At 39.3% G+C, this 15622-nt stretch overlaps 1 protein-coding gene across 15 annotated transcripts in view; it reads right to left on the bottom strand.

Annotated features, from left to right (window-relative positions):
• The window catches only part of ATP13A4 (ATPase 13A4), a 160147-nt gene that overhangs the window by 143597 nt on the left and 928 nt on the right, over positions 1 to 15622 (bottom strand). The gene's annotated exons all lie outside the window — the stretch shown is intronic.

The raw sequence follows: 15622 nt of genomic DNA, 5'->3' as shown, positions 1-15622 counted from the left end.
TCTCCCTGTATTATTTCTTACAACTGCATGTGGATCTCCAAATATCTTTTTTAAGAAATAAATGAGCTGGAGTAGGTATCTCCAAGTGATTTTTTATATCTGAAATTCAACACTTTTGAAAGCCTAAGGATCCACTGGCTCTTGGTTATAAATGGCTGCACTATTTCCAGCAAGTGAAACTTCTTACAGGTCTGGACAAAAATGTTTATACTGGTTAGGTAAGGGTCCACATGACCTCAAAATGAAGACAGGTGAGTAACCAAATCACACAGATCCTACAGCTCTACATCTATTTGGAGATGGAAAAAACAGAGGGCAGGCAAGGGAAAGCTCATCACACAAAATTAATTGTTAATGGAAGAATCCACACATTAAAAAAAAAAAAAAACAAACCTAGGCTTTAAACAGGGCCATAGCAGCTTGTAAATATCTATTGACTTCACTGACAGCCTGTGCAAATCCTTAAATGCCACTCAGCCCAGGCCCTTTCAGCGCTTGTGGATGAAAGCTCTTGGACAATTCTAATAAGTAACATTTTACTAGGGGCAATAAAGGAAAGGTTAATAATAATAATAACAACAATATTAACAATATGAGACCAAGAAGGAAATGGAGCAGGAATCAACATTTTCTGTAATGTGCCAGATAGAAAATATTTTAAGCTTTGCGGGCCGTATTGTCTCTCACAACTACTCTGATCTGCTGCAAAAGCAGGCAGAAGCAATATGCAAACAAATGTAGGTGGCTGTTTTTCTTTCTTTTTCTTTTTCTTTCTTTTTTTTTTTTTTGAGATGGAGTTTCGGTCTTGTGCCCCAGGCTGGAGCACCGCCTCCTCCGCCTGCCAGGTTCAAGTGATTCTCCTGCCTCAGCCTCCCGAGTAGCTGTGATTACAGGCATGCACCACCACGCCCAGCTAATTTTGTATTTTTAGTAGAGACAGGGTTTCTCCATGTTGGTCAGGCTAGTCTGGAACTTCCAGCCTCAGGTGATCCGCCTCCCAAAGTGCTGGGATTACAGCCGTGAGCCATGGTGCCCAGCCATAGGTGGCTAGTTTTCAACGAAATTTTACAAAAAGTCAGTGGGCCCTATTTCTCCATGAACCACAGTTTGCAGACCCCTGCCATCAAGAAACGACATGCAGGAACACAACCTGTTCATGGCAAGAGTAACACCATCTTGAAGCGAAACCACCACAGTGGCCAGTTTGACGCCTATCTACCAATGCGTTCCTGCAGCAAGGTCAAGAAACTATGCCTGTGGCATGGACAATTTCTCATAAAGATGCTTATCTAACTTCCCTAGTGGCCATGAGTTTCACAAAAGGGTCTGAGACAAGATACATGCTCTACCCTAAAAGCTGGCTGGATAAAGAGTACTTTCTGGAGGGCTCAAGAATCCACCATCTCACAGCTGCCTAAGACATCGCTTCTGTGCCTAAGTCCCTATTAAACATTTCTTTCTGAGAAACTGGGTTTGTCAGCTTCGTTCTTCAGCCTCTCAGCACCCTGAGCCTTTGGAGATGGGTTTGCAAATACCTGCTCACATGGAACACAACAGAAACATTTAGTCTTTGCACCTGTAGTGATAGTGCCTACTTAATGGGGTTATTGTGAATTGAAAATAAAGTATCACATGAAAACGCTTAGCCATGGGTATAGGACTTAGTAATTAGGCAATAAATGTTAACTATTATTATTATTAGGCATATTTGCTATTTTTTTGCTATTTTCAGTTGGCCACTTACTTTATACATGGACACTCTATGGGCAATATTTCAGTGTTGTTAAAGCTCAAAATTAATTTTTTTTTCCTGCACTGAGACCTTGTATAAAAGTTCAGAAGGAAGATAATTGGATTTATCTCCCCATAAGGTTGAAAGCCTCCACAATCAAGCCTTTATTAAAGAACAAGTACTACAATTGTGGCCATAGAAGATAGAATCTGACACCAAGGTAATAGGAATTTTCACTTTTATTTATTCCTCATAGGGTAGGAACAGCAGGGTGAAGGTACATGGGAAATTTCTGAAATGAAATATGAAGCACCGCGGTTTGTTGCTGGAGCCTATTCACCCTGTAACATGTTCCACTTGGTCAGAATTGATCCTTTAAATAACATACTGCCTTTCTTGGAGATTCCTTGAACAAAGAGAAGCTTCATGACTTGTCTGTCACATAGTTCTTCCTCATACTTCTCTGTGATGGTGAACGGCAAGTGTGGCAACTCTACGCATCAAAACCACATCCCTCATGACAACTGAGCCACTAATGAAGAGATGAGCTCCACCTTAGATCTCTATTCCTGAGAGGAGTATTGAAAGCCGAACTGGCCTCACAAATGTGTAGACCTCCAAAGGGTAGGATTTTAGGTCACTAAGGCTCTCTGCCAAAAACAAACAAACAAACAAAACACAACAACAACAACAACAACAAAAAACCTTCTAGCTTATACAAAACACAAGACAAGATTTATACACAGAAATGTTCACTGCAATATTACTAGTAATGCAAATAGAAGGCAATCAATGTATATCAGCAGGGCAATTATTAAATACTATTATATAGCCTTTAAAAGAATGTTTATTAAGATTTTAATAACATGAGGGAAATATACGTAATTATATATGAAGAGAAACAACACAGAATCATGCAGTATGATGTTAAATTTAATTGGAAAAAAAGGTGGAACGCAAACAAAATAAGAGTGGAAGGTAAATATATCAAGCAAAATACTAATGGTATTTGCCGTGGGTGACGGCATCATTGTGGTTCTTCTTTTACATTATAATTTTCTATATTTTATACATTTTATTCATTGAACATGTTTCACTTTTAAAATCAGAAAAATAAATAATGTTTTTTGAAAAGCCTTTTTCTACCCGCTCACAGATTATTTTACAAAGATATTATCTGCTCACAGATTACTTATGTGTGATTATTTCTCACAGATTATTAACCTGCTCGCAGACCATTTATCTGTGATTATTTCTTACAGATTATTAACCCGCTCACAGACCATTTCACAGAGATATTATCTCTGACAAAAAAAAATCACCTTCAGGGACCTGAAAACTTTAAACACTGTTTTTTCAGTTAGTTCACTGATTATATATTGACCATCAGATTGGAAATTCTGTTTGTTTGTTTGTTTGTTTGGCCCACCCCACCCCATTTTTCTCACTCCAAGTAACAGTATCCAATACCCCAATATTCTTCTGGCAAACCACACCCTTTGCTATTTGTAGCCGTGGTGCTTCATGCAGAGTTGACTCTGACTCCAACTCCAGGAGAGAGCTTGTGATGACAAGTTTGGTATTCTGTTGGCCACACAAATAAATTTAAAAAGCAAAAATGATCCAGTCCGAGCCAGTGAGAAGAAAGAGTATTTGGCTAAGACTACTGAAAGAAAGGCAAGTTCTTTTTTCCACTGAAGTGGTACCTAGGGATGTGTAATCCTAGAGTTATCAGAGGGCTCCCTGTGAAGTATAACAATAAAACCCAGCTTGGAAGTTCTGTCCATGGCAATCAGGCAAGAGAAAGAAATAAAGGGTATTCAAATAGGAAAAGAGGAAGTCAAACTGTGTCTGCTTGCAGAAGGCATGATCCTATATCTAGAAAACCCCATCATCTCAGCCCAAAAGCTTCTCAACCTAATAAGCAACTTCAGCAAAGTCTCAGGATGCAAAATCAATGTGCAAAAATCAAAAGCATTCCTATACACCAACAATAGACAAGCAGAAAGCCAAATCACGAACTCCCATTCACAACTGCTACTAAGAGAATAAAATATTTAAGAATACAGCTAACAAGGGAAGTGAAGAATCTCTTCAAGGAGAATTACAAAACTCTGCTCAAGGAAATAAGAGAGGACACAAGCAAATGGAAAAACATTCCATGCTTGTGGATAGGAAGAATCAATACCGTGAAAATGCCCATACTGCCCAAAGTAATTTATAGATTCAATGCTATTCCCATTAAATTGCCATTGACATTCTTCATAGAATTAGAAAAAACTACTTTAATATTCATATGGTACCAAAAAAAAAAAAAAAAAAAAAGAGTCCACATAGCCAAGACAATCCTAAGCAAAAAGAACAAAGCTGGAGGCATCAGGTTACCTGACTTCAAACTATACCACAAGTCTACAGTAACCAAAACAGCATGGTACTGGTACAAAAACAGACACATAGACCAATGAAACAGAATAGAGATCTCAGGAAGTACACCACATCTATGTCCACCTGATCTTTGACAAACCTGACAAAAACAAGCAATGGGGAAGGGATTCCCTACTTAATAAATGGTGCTGGGAAAACTGGCTAGCCATATGCAGAAAATTGAAACTGGACCCTGTCCTTACACCTTATACAAAAATTAACTCAGTGTGGATTAAAGACTTAAATGTAAAACCCAAAACTATAAAAATCCTAGAAGAAAATCTAGGCAATACCATTCAAAATATAGGTACAGGCAAAGATTTCATGACAAAAACTTCAAAAGCAATTGCAACAAAAGCAAAAATTCATAAATGGGAACTAATTAAGCTAAAGAGCTTCTGCACAACAAAAGAAACTATCATCAGAGTGAACACACAATTTACAGATTGAGTGAAAATTTCTGCAATCTATCTGACAAAGGTCTAATATCCAGAAACTATAAGGAAACTTGAACCTTTACAAGAAACAAACAACCCCATTGGCAAATGGGCACATGGAAAAGAATGCAGAAATCACTAAGAGTAAGTAAGCAACACTAAACAAATCTTGCCAAACCAGCATCATATACTCTTAACCAACTGGTTAGGACAATCATTAACACATAGTTCATCTGATTTTAAAAGGTCTTTCTTGAGGATTTTTGCTTCTGAATGTAGAATGCTACAAAGAACATCACACTCACCCTAACAACCAGGAAAAAATTGAGATAACCCACAAAGTCATAAATTTTCTTGAACCCATCAGATAGCTAAGGTTTCAAGGCAATCAAGTAAACCAAATTCCAAAGAACAAGTTCTTTCAAAAAGAAACAGGTTAAAACAATGTTTTTACCTTTCGCAGCTCATGAGAGAAAGTGATGTTGGCCATACTAGTGATAAGAAGAAATTAGCTAAAATTTTAACAAATTTATAAACGCCAAGTTTGGACTACAACATCAGTTTAGCTTGAATATCTAAAAGTCTGAGACTCAGAAAGGGGCTGGCATCCACTCAGAAACTCTTCTTCCCAAGCATCAGTTGGTGCTCATCAGACAGACTGGGGGCAGAGGAGGACATCAGAGAGAGCTCCCTTTGGCAACATAGGTCTGAAAGAGGCAACTAATGGCTCCAGGAGACAGGCTCAAATTCCCTCTTACTTCTCTGGACTCTTCTCTCCTACTATTTAAACTTCTGGAATGAGATAGTAATTGGCAAAAGCCAATTACTTCTGTGTAAGAAATCATCTGCCAGGACACAAGCAAAAATCAATTGAGGCTGGATGAAGGTTAAAGGCAAAAACTTTTACCATTGACTATTCTGAAACCAGGATTCCACATTAAAATCAAATGCAATTAATAGCTAGTGGAGGAGAAGAAAGTCTTACCCAAGAAAACTACAAGTATAAGACAGATTTGGCTGCCACAGAGAGGGAGAATACGAATATTGAGAAAGCACTACTCCCCGAAGCTAAGATACAAAGGGATTGGCTAAGACTAAGTCTGGACAAGTGCAACAGATAACCCTATCTACCTCTACTACAAGCCTAGCAGAGTCATACGCCCAGGAGGATACCACTGGGAGAGGAATAGGATCACAAAGAGAGGCCACTTCTGCAGTACAGGCATGCAGAGATGACTAAAAACTGAAGGTGTATCCAGATGTTTTGATTTCAACACCTGTGATCCTAATCACGTCTATGCCCAAAAGATCAGAGATTTAAGACTTGTACAAAAACAGATCTGGAGGTTTTGTTTCTCACAAGTTCAAAATAAGCCCAGAGTATAAAATAACTGCTAAACTAATGAGTACTGTGTGGGGCTTGTGCAGCAGTACTAGTACTTGTATTAGTAATAACAGGCTACATCAAAAGCATAAAGTACACTGAGTTATGAGCAGAAGGTTTGAAGTCAATCTGCCTACGCTTAAGTTCTGTTTTTGCTGCTTCTTAGATGCCAGATTTGGGTAAATTATATGGTTTCTCAGCGCCTCCTTTTGTAAGATTGAGGTTAACAACCCACTTGAGTCAGGAGAGAAGAGAGAAACTCTTGTAATACATGCACACATTTTAATTCATCTCATCAGAAATATATCAAATAAAGTCAATGTAACATGTTAAATATAAACATGAAATAAGATACAGTCTCAGATCTCTCCATCTACCCAAACTTAATTCTTGGATAGTATTGTCTTAGAACTGGCTTCAAAACATTAATCATTTTTCACAATATTATCTTCTAAGTACTGATTCTGAAACTAGAGTACCAGAGTTTCAAAATCCTTCAGCCATAGTTCCCCAAATAAGGCAACAGATTCTGGAAATGCTGAAGTGATTACAGTTTCAGCCAGGGCTCTGCGTGTGTACCCACTGAAATCAGAGTGTCCTGGCCTGGGAACATTATATTTCTCTGGAAAGCATTCAGGACATTTGGGCCTCCTCTCTATTCTTTCTCTGAGGGGTCATTTCAGGTACAGCTGTACTCATTGTCCATAAGAATAGCCTTAGGCTGAGGGAAAAGTTGAGGAGATGGTGTTCTGAGCTGCCTTTCAACTCTACCCAGCCTGTGGTTTCAGGCAGCTTACCAAGGTTTATATGAAGGGCACTCAGAAGTAGCTATTGGCCAATTAGTTGAGTCAACCTAATCTGTCTAGTCTTTACACAGCCTTGAAATGGGCACCCAAAATGAATCTCTTCTGGATCCATCAGCAAATGACCAATTCCCTCACCAAAGTGCCAACTCAAGTTCCTGTGCTCTGTCTTCCATGGGCCTGAAGACCCTATACGGTTCAGCATTGGTTAATCATTGGCCAATAGATTTACTCCTTATTTCTTTATTTATGAGTAATTGACACAACTGCCATAAATTGCCAGTTCCCATTGATATAATGTTTCCAGATACGTTTTTCTTTCATTGACCAAAAAACTCACAGCACTTTGAAAACAAATTATTACTTAAATTTCTTAAGATGTTTCACAGTGGTTTTATCTGTTTTAAAAAGGTTTGAATTTTGTGTGTGTGTGTGTGTGTGTGTGTGTGTGTGTTTTGGAAAGGACCCCAAGAAATCATCTGTATCGAGCCCTGGTTCAATCCACTATGGAATTATTATTGAAACTGGCCCAATTGTCCCATAGAAGTGATCTTTACAGTCTTTTAAAATAAAAATACTAAAATTGACCCAGGTCTTGAAGATTAAAATTTACATTTGGCCCTCCCTCAGGAAACCCACCCTAGGACTCCTGAATAGTATCAAGTAACTGAAACTCACCAGATCATCACATTCAGACAGTGAGAAACCAGGTCCCTCATCCCTCATGATTTCCTTACTCCTCCCTAATTCCTGTTTACCCAATATAGTTACATTCCTTTCCTGCTACATAAACCCCAATTGTTGTCAGTCAGGAGATGGATTTGAGACTGAAGTGCCATCTCCTCAGTGGCAGCACCCAAATAAAATCCATCTTCCCTGGCAATACTTGCTGTCTCAGTGATTGGCTTTCTATGCAGCCAGCAGCAGGACCTAGACTGAAACCCTGGTGTTTGAGTAACATTATCTCCACCTTGTAAATAGGCCAATGTTAAAGAGAGGTGAAGTGGTCTAGGCCAATGTTAAAGAGAGGTGAAGTGCTCTAGGGTTGTAAGAATAAATCATGTTAGAACCAACACAACATGCTGGTCTAACCAACACAACATGCTGGTCATGCTGGTAATGTTGTGTTTCTTTCGATTACACCCTGATGTTTTTTCTACCATCAACAACTAAAGTAGCACATCCAAAATTTAACAAAAACAATAGGCAACAAACCATTATTTAAGGCAAGGACTTAAGCCATAGCCTGCCATTTACTTTGCCAAATGAACCTGGTAATGTCACTTAATCTCCCTATGCCTAAATTTTCGTATTCATAAAAGAGAGATGATAATTCCTTAGTGGGTTGCTGAGAGGATTAAATACATTACTATGTGCAAAGTTCTTAGTCCAGAACTTGGCTCAGATCAATCGCCATTTAAGTATTTGCTCTTACTATTGCCATCCCTACTCTCAACTTGTTCCTACTTTTCTTTTGGGGATTAAATGGCATTATCATCTTTCCTCATTGGACAAGCTAAGAACCTTAGAGATATCCTTAATAACTACTCATCCTGTTACCTCTTCTTTCTTACCTCCCAGTCTTTGGATTATGAAGTCTTCTTCATTCTACCATCTAAATATCTATTAAATCTACTTTTTACTCAGCATCCTCTCTGACAAGGCTATATAGTTTAGTCCTATTCCTCTCACCTGGACTATTTCAAATACCTCCTCACTGGTCTCTCTTTCAACCAACTTTGCTCACTCCATGATGTAACATCCTTTAAAGTATCCTACCATATTACTCCCTGCTTCAAAACTTCCAGTGGCTTCCACATTGTGTCAGCCAGGCTGGCATCACAATCATTCTGACCAAGTCCAGCTCCACCATCAAAGATTCAAATTTAGTAGGTCTAGAATGGGACCTAGGAATCTATTTTGTGTGTTTCTACAGATCAATATTTGAGAATCATTGGAAAGGATATTCATTAGAATGTCTTATGAAGTTCTTCAAAATCTTACTCCCACCTCCAGGGAAATGAAATGTCATCTTTCCCCTTGAAGTTTTCCTTGACTGAATTTTTCCTTCTTCTGTGTTCCCACAGCTCTGTATGCATAGCTTTCAAAATGATACCTGTTATATCACACTTTCATTATATTTGTACCCCTGGGTCCCCAACTTGCAGGGACAACCTCATGGGCACACAACCTGTGCGGTCACACAGGGCCCTATGCTCAGAAGGGCCCTACACTCAGAAGGTCCCTACCCTTGGCTTAATGCTCTGCTATCACCATCCCGAAATTCTTAATAATTGTTGAACAAGGGACACCTCATTTTCACTTTGCACTGGGTCCTGCAAATTATGTACTCAGCACTGCCACTCGATTGTGAGCTCCTTGAAAACAGAAGCTATTTGCTATTCTTTCAAATTCCTCCTTAGTTAGCACAGAGGACTCCTGGCAAAAAGTAGAGGTTTCTTAAATATTTGTTGAGTTTATACATGAATGAATGAAAAGATAAAGTATCTCATAGAAAAATAGTATAATATGGCTAATTAACTCGGAAGAATAAGCTTTTTTTATTCTTGGGGGAGAGAGGAACTAACTGATAAAATCCTGAGACTATTAACCATTGACCACTCCAAATAAATAACATAACATTTTCTAGGTTTATTTTTAAATTACTCAAACCACTCCTACTTTTGAGCCCTGCTGCCTCCCTGTTCTCAGAATGCAAAATTGCAGTTAATGGAGCTTGCAATTATGCTATCATGCCCTGAGTTTTTGTGCCAGGCACTGTGTTAAATTCTGAGTGTAATGGGAAGGGGAAAGGAGAAGCCAAGAAAATGTGAAATGAGCAGGGTCACTGTCTTCAAGAAGCAATTAAATTTCACTCCTCTAAAATTTATATCAAAGATGAGTTGACTTCATGGGAGTTCTGCAGCAATGAATCGAGAATAAAGACATTAGACTTGGCCAGTGGCCCAGCTTCCTGAACATTTCAAATGACAAAATGTCTCAGCCTGAACACAATTCCCCCACTATGAGATCTGTGGGGTCACTAGTTAACATGGGCAACTGCCTCAGAGGTGCTCATGGAGCATAATAAACAAGTGGCTATTGAGGTGGGGGAGGTGCTTTTGCTCCCGGGTGTTAGAGAAGAAAAGACGAACATTGGCTATCAAAGTGAGCCAAATAATTGGTGGAAAAAAATGTTCCTAGCTCCTGCTGGAGGCATGACAGGACTCCCAATGTGGCAACGACCACACACCACCCGCTGCCACGTTACGTGTCCGTTGCTAGGTTCTCCAACATGACACGGAAGTCCAAAAAGAGTTTATCGCGCTTTTCTACTACTAGTTTTTAGTTACCCACTGCTGGTTGGTATAATACCAGTTACAAAATCAAGAGATTCTAGTTGAAAACATATAAATGCCAATAAACATATAAAGATGTGTTCAGCTTCAAATCAAGGAAATGTAAAAATAATACAACCACAGAATATCGATTTTGTATACTGAATGAGCCAAAGTTAAAAAGACTGATAATTTTCAATGTTGGCATGAATGGAGGAGAAAGCAAGTATTCTCAAAAAAGATTGCTGGTCTGATTATAAATTGGTACAACTACAACTTCTGAAGGGTAATTTGGCATGATGTGTTAATCCAAATTTAAAATGCATGCCCCCTTTAAGGCAGTAATAATAATTCTAGGCCTTTATCTTAAGGAAATAATCTGAAAAATAAATAAAAACCTAAGTACAAAGTTGCTCATCACAACCAAAAAAAAAAAAAATTAGACATAATACACGTGCAACATGGGAAACCTGCTGATACAGTACAATTCATCCAAACACAACTTGAACATTGACATAGTTATGTGACACTCTAATTATCAAATATATATATATATATATCCATAAGGCATTTGTAGGTATAATGGAAAGGTTAGTTCTTCTTTTTAAAGTAGAGATAGAATCATTCCATTTTTGTTAAAAAATACATATTGACCAGGTGTGGAGGCTCACTCTTATAATTCCAGCACTCTGGGAGGACAAGGCAGGTGGATCTCTTGGGTCCAGGAGTTTGAGACCAGCCTGGGCAACATGGTGAAACCCCATCTCTACATAAAATACTAGAAAATTAACCAGGCATTGTGGCATGCGCCCGTGGTCCTAGCTTCTCAGGAGGCTGATGTGGGAGGATCACCTGTGCCTGGGAGACTGAGGCTGTGGTGAGCTACGATTACACCATTGCACTCCAACCCAGATAGAGACCCTTTCTCCGAAAAATCTAACATTAAAAAATACATATTTATGAGTATGTGTATGTATTTTTTAAGAATATGAATTTTAAATCAATACAATAATTTTGTTTTGCCATGATGCAAACAAATGGATGATATCCAAAAACAATATTCATATTGTTTTTTAACATGTAGGGGGACAAAGGGAGATAGTGATGTCCTGGTAAATATTTAACAGCTGGCCTTCCGGTGGGCCAGGGTGGAAGTCCCGTTGTAGTATTTACAGATTTCTGTGGCATAAATGTCACCAACATTATTTATTTCAAGCTACTAATGTGATGTCACTGAGTTAGGAGTTGGGAAGAAATGGAAAGAAATACAGTTGCACCATGCTGTGTAATACCACTACCTCGTATTTCCATGACACAGATAAATTAGATGCAAATAATCTCAAAAGTATAGATAAGTATGAAGATAGAGCAAAATAGAAAGTGAATTTTAGGTTTTTGTTTGTTTGTTTGTTTGTTTTGAGACAGTCTCACTCTATCCCCCCAGCTTGACTGCAGTGATACGATGTCAGCTCACTGCAGCCTCAACCTCCTGGACCAAAGCAAGCCTCCCCGCTGAGCCTCTCAAGTAGCTGGGACTACAGGTGCATATCACCACGCCCAGACACTTTTTTTGTATTTTTGTAGACAGGGTTTCACTATGTTGCCCAGGCTGGTCTGAAACTCCTGGGCTCAAGCAATCTGCACACCTCAGCCTCCCAAAGTGCTGGGATTACAGGCGTGAGCCACGGCGCCCAGCCTGCATTTCTTATTGACATGTCTGGTGGTAAACTCATGAAGCATATTTACTTCATTATTTAGATCCTTATTTGTCATTGCAATATTTTACAATAAACATATGTTACCTTTATAATCAGAAAAGAATTCAAAGGGTTTTTTGTTTTTTTTTTGGTCTTATTTGTTAAGGCCTAGGGAAAAATATCAGGGGATATTAATTTTTAAGTCTCACTGGAACAAAACACTTCCCCAAAAGATTGATTGTGTTAAGGTGTAACTAAAGAGCAATGTTAGAATCAATTAAGCCATATGATACCTTTGCTCAGTCATGGTATAAGGAAATGGTTGTAAATTCCTTCAAAATAGAAATACAAAACGTCACGACTCAAAGAGATTTGTACTCCCAGGCATTCTCATACTCACACTTCACAAACAAGGAAGCTGAAAGGTTGGTGTTTTCCCAAAGTATGCACAAGCTAAGTAGAATATAACCCAGCTCCTCTCCATTTATAAGTAGTCTCTACGGCCTATGAATAAAAGTACACATTCTTGGCCAGGTGCAGCGGCTCATGCCCATAATCCCAGTACTTTGGGAGGCCGAGGCAGGTGGATCACAAGGTCAAGAGATCGAGACCATCCTGGCCAACACGGTGAAACCCCGTCTCTACTAAAAAATACAAAAAAACTAGCCAGGCGAGGTGGCGGGCGCCTGTAGTCCCAGCTACTCAGGAGGCTGAGGCAGGAGAATGGCATAAACCCGGGAGGCGGAGCTTGCAGTGAGCTGAGATCCGGCCACCGCACTCCAGCCTGGGCGACAGAGCGAGACTTCATCTCCAAAAAAAAAAAAAAAAAAAATACAAAAATTAGCTGGGCGTGGTGGCATGCACTGGCAGCCCCAGCTACTCAGGAGACTGAGGCAGGAGAATCACTTGAACCCGGGAGGCAGAGGTTGCAGTGAGCTGAGATCACGCCACTGCACTCCAGCCTGGCAACAGGGCAAGACTCTGTCTAAAAAAAAGAAAATAAAAAAAAAGTACATATTCCTTTTGGTATAACTGAATGGCAAGAGATGACCTCATTTTTATGGGGTAGTATTTATTCAATTGGTTAACTGCTAAGGCCCTGGCTCTTCCTACCTTTATTTAGATAATAGCAGCTCACACTTTGCCAGAACTGTATCTTCTCAAAACACGTTCATATGGATTATCCCCACTGATCTTCATGAGAGCTCTGAGTCTGGTAGGGGTAAGAAAGACCAGTCCTATTTTACAGGTATAAAAACCGAGGCTAGAGCAGGTAAGCAGCTAGCCCAAGGCCGGTGAGAGCCAGGCCTCCTGTCCTGTCCCAGTGCTCTCCAGGAGTTTCCTCCTCAAAGCCTTTCGGAGGCAGTCATTTAGGTGAACATTCCCTGAAGGGCACTTTCTCACCTTTCCTTCCTTCTCCCTCCAAAAGCCTCTTTCTTCCTTTGGCTCCTGTCTCATTTCGCACTTAAAGATATTACTTTCAGGTCACCTAGGGTTGCTTTTTAGCTCCTGTTTGCTTTTGTTTATTATTATTTATTTATTTATTTATTTATTTTTATCTACTTATTTTTGAGACAGCGTCTCTCTCTGTCGCCAGGCTGGAGTGCAGTGGCGCAATCTCGGCTCACTGCAACCTCTGTCTCCCGGGTTCGCGCCATTCTCCTGCCTCAGCCTCCCAAGTAGCTGGGACTACAGGTGCACACCAGGCTGCCCAGCTAATTTTTGTATTTTTAGTAGAGATGGGGTTTCACCATGTCGGCCAGGATGATCTCGATCTCTTGATCTTGTGATCCACCTGCCTTGGTCTCCCAAAGTGCTGGGATTACAGGCATTAGCCACCGCGCCCAGACTGTTTTTGGTTTTTTAACTCTAAAATGAAAGATAATCCTAGGCATCTTTAGCCCTCAGAATATTCTTCTTCTTTATTTGACATGAAGTCTAAACCCTAGAATGTTGTTTTCTCTTGAAATTTGAAGTAATTTCCACCACAAGAGAAATTACATTTGCAAAGTTTCAAGTAAAGTATATTATAAAGCACAAGCCTAAACACTTTGGTGTGACACATTTCTAGACCTGGAAGTCAGAGGAAACAGGCTTATTTAAGATACTCAAATTATCTTGAAGAAAATAGAAACTCAAATTATCTATAACAGAACAGATCCTGAGGAATATAAGAAGACTGGATGTTGATGTTCTCCTTAGCTTTGTTTTATGAAGGAAGGAAATGTGTTTTCTTATAGGTGCAATGTTCTCTGGAAGAACTGAAAGAGGTATCAGTGGGCTATGCTCAGGTCCAGAGACAAAAGACTATCAACTTAAACACCACTGTGTGGTGCCTCAGCGCCTGGACTTACTGGTTGATGCAACCTTCGGAAAATTCTGTGTGCATCAATTTCCTCATCTTTCAAGTAAGAATCACAGTATCTACCTCATAGGGTTGTGATGAAAACTAAATTAGCTAGTGGCCAAGAAAATGCGGTGTATACTAAAAATCACTACAAAATATGTAGAATATATGTATACATATAGTTTGATAATTTTTAAAGTTTACTGCTCTGGGCAAGGGATGGAGGAGTGAGTTAAAAAGGAACAGAACGTCAGACACAGCAACAGGCAGGTGGCCAGGTTTCTGTAGGCACAAGAGGATGGAGAGCTCAGGAGTGCATACTAATTGCTGCACCTCTGCTGAGAGTACTGGCCAAATGACTGCCCACCAGAAAACACAGTGTCCCTTTCCATATTAAAAGCCCTCTGCTAACTGGGCTTCCAGCTGCATACGAAACTAGGTGGACTTCCTCATGCATCTGATGGTGCCGTTATGAAGATGGACTGTTAATGAATTGCTTTGGTGGAATATGTACGCTAGGGAAGAGGTAACAGTTTCCCTACAACCATGAATGTCTGCTGGAAAATAAATGATTCTTATTGACACTTGAAAGACAAATTGTCCAAGAGCAGAAAGGGGTGTACTGAAAAAGAGTGAGTGTATTTCTAAATGAGAGAGAGAGAAAAAAAAAAATGTTTCAGAGGAAGGAGCCTCTGCCTTCCGGTGAAGAGTATTCAAGATGAAGATAAACTTTTCAACTTAATATCGACAGTAATGAAATATTCACTTCCTAAAGAAAACTCTTTAAAGAAACAAAGACGATATCCAGTGTGGGCTAGCAAGTCATTTCTGGTGACATTTGTGGAGGGGCTAAAGGCAATTCATTGGGCAGTCAAATCTGAATGAAGTAAAGGATATAGTTAAGAAAGGCACCTGAATTAATGTGCCTTTTACTTCTTTATAATTCTTTCAGCTTTGATAGCAGAAGGGATCTACTCTTGAAAGTCCAAAAAATGTTGTTGCTATAGGAACAGGTAAGCAGATTAGACTTGAAAGACCAGTTTAGGAACAAAGAATTTAATAGTCAGGGCTAAAGCAATTAACCAAGAAAAACATTTTAAGTAAATATCTTTCAGGTTTGTTATTTACATATTAATTCCAGGAAGACGAAATGTTATTATTGAATGAGAGCATCACATTTTAACATTTTAATTACATCATTACTGGCATAAAAGACTATGCTTACACAATCAGCAGAAAGACCTTATTAAACAGAAGTACACATTTCTGACTCTCTCTTGATTACATTGTCATTGAGAAATACAGTTTTAAGTTCATCCTGAGCATGAGTCATCTTGGATTTTCCTATAGTTCTCGAGATAGGAGTGCATCTAAAACAAAGGAGATAACAAACTACCGAAAGTTTTCTGTAACCAATCTCTATAATGAGGAAGCCACAAAAGTAAAATTCTAGAAGAAAA

Source organism: Macaca fascicularis, chromosome 2 (assembly GCF_037993035.2).
Source record: "Macaca fascicularis isolate 582-1 chromosome 2, T2T-MFA8v1.1".
In the NCBI taxonomy this organism is placed as follows: domain Eukaryota; kingdom Metazoa; phylum Chordata; class Mammalia; order Primates; family Cercopithecidae; genus Macaca; species Macaca fascicularis.
The sequence above is the reverse complement of the archived record's forward strand: the minus strand, read 5'-3'. Positions and strand labels throughout refer to the sequence as shown.